Here is a 2,500-nt window from a genome sequence, read left to right on the forward strand (position 1 = left end):
ATGAGACGGCCGGCGGACTATGATGTCGATGTCGCCTACAGCGCCCGCTTGACGACCCAGAGTAAAACGCCTGCTGCACCCCCTCTTCACGGCAGGTGACGCAAATCGAGTCAAAAGTGGTGGACCGACGGTCACTCCAGCCGCACCTGTGAATGCGCCACCCCCACCGCCCGACTCGCAACTCGAGCGGATGTACGGCGGACTTTTCCCGCAATCGTACATTGCAGTCCACCCCTATATCTTCCACTTCATGAAGAGTTATCTCCCAAAAGCCAAAGTCCCGCTGTCCCAATACATGCTCTGGACGGCGGGCCGCGAGACGTGACGCCCGGTGGCAAAGAGTGCGCCGCTGAGGATATAGAGGGTCCGTCCCCCCGCACAGTGGTGACGGTGTGCGGGTAGTGTTTCCGACACCGCTTCCTGCGGTGGCAACGCTGGGGCAGAGTCGATACTCGCCCACTGGTGGAAGGTAAGCATTCTGCTTTACATCAGTACATAACTAATATTTCAGTCGTCTGACGTCCCTGCTTAGTAAATGATGCAGGACCACATACATAGATGATACATACTGTAAACTGGGGAGGACAGTGTGAACCGCACTCGACCCAGTCACCCTATCTCACAGTCCACTCTGTGTGTAACAAAGCGAAAGCACCAAAGCACTATCGTTCAACAACATCCATTTTATCCTCGCTGCCACAGGACACTATCCAAAGAACGACAAGAGGAACGTCACGTCCACTAATAAGACAGAATGTCTCACACCACCCGCAAACAACGCAGCTCAAATCAGCCAGCAACACCCACAGTGGTCCACCCAGTATCAACACAGGACGCAACGCCACGCCACAACACAAAAGGTACAAGTAATAAAATACCCTTTGGCCACACTCCTTATAAAGGCATCGAACCAACCCACCACCTGACACCAGCCAAACGTACATCCTGATTTGACACATCTCTGGCAACCTAACCCACGTTGGCCCTTAACCTAACCCACGTTGGCCCTTAACCTAACCCACGTTGGCCCTTAACCTAACCCACGTTGGCCCTTAACCTAACCCACGTTGGCCCTTAACCTAACCCACGTTGGCCCTTAACCTAACCCACGTTGGCCCTTAACCTAACCCACGTTGGCCCTTAACCTAACCCACGTTGGCCCTTAACCTAACCCACGTTGGCCCTTAACCTAACCCACGTTGGCCCTTAACCTAACCCACGTTGGCCCTTAACCTAACCCACGTTGGCCCTTAACCTAACCCACGTTGGCCCTTAACCTAACCCACGTTGGCCCTTAACCTAACCCACGTTGGCCCTTAACCTAACCCACGTTGGCCCTTAACCTAACCCACGTTGGCCCTTAACCTAACCCACGTTGGCCCTTAACCTAACCCACGTTGGCCCTTAACCTAACCCACGTTGGCCCTTAACCTAACCCACGTTGGCCCTTAACCTAACCCACGTTGGCCCTTAACCTAACCCACGTTGGCCCTTAACCTAACCCACGTTGGCCCCTTAACCTAACCCACGTTGGCACCTTAACCTAAGTTACGCTGCACCTTAACCTAAGTTACGCTGCACCTTAACCCAAGTTACGCTGCACCTTAACCCAAGTTACGCTGCACCTTAACCCAAGTTACGCTGCACCTTAACCCAAGTTACGCTGCACCTTAACCCAAGTTACGCTGCACCTTAACCCAAGTTACGCTGCACCTTAACCCAAGTTACGCTGCACCTTAACCCAAGTTACGCTGCACCTTAACCCAAGTTACGCTGCACCTTAACCCAAGTTACGCTGCACCTTAACCCAAGTTACGCTGCACCTTAACCCAAGTTACGCTGCACCTTAACCCAAGTTACGCTGCACCTTAACCCAAGTTACGCTGCACCTTAACCCAAGTTACGCTGCACCTTAACCCAAGTTACGCTGCACCTTAACCCAAGTTACGCTGCACCTTAACCCAAGTTACGCTGCACCTTAACCCAAGTTACGCTGCACCTTAACCCAAGTTACGCTGCACCTTAACCCAAGTTACGCTGCACCTTAACCCAAGTTACGCTGCACCTTAACCCAAGTTACGCTGCACCTTAACCCAAGTTACGCTGCACCTTAACCCAAGTTACGCTGCACCTTAACCCAAGTTACGCTGCACCTTAACCCAAGTTACGCTGCACCTTAACCTAACTTACGCTGCACCTTAACCTAACTTACGCTGCACCTTAACCTAACTTACGCTGCACCTTAACCTAACTTACGCTGCACCTTAACCTAACTTACACTGCACCTTAACTGTCACATGTAACGTCACAGGAATGTAGCTTTGCCTAACAGCAACCCTCTGAACATAGTTCACTGCTTGGATCCTCTGGTGTCATGTGTATTTCTTGATGCCATGGTGCGTACCCTCACATAAAGGTCTTTCGAGTGTTGCGTACTTTCTACACAGTCCCGCTAACCACTGGAAGGGTGTACCGCTACAGAACGAATATCGCCCTCCCC

Source organism: Schistocerca gregaria, unplaced genomic scaffold, assembly GCF_023897955.1.
Source record: "Schistocerca gregaria isolate iqSchGreg1 unplaced genomic scaffold, iqSchGreg1.2 ptg001709l, whole genome shotgun sequence".
Classification (NCBI taxonomy): Eukaryota; Metazoa; Arthropoda; class Insecta; order Orthoptera; family Acrididae; genus Schistocerca; species Schistocerca gregaria.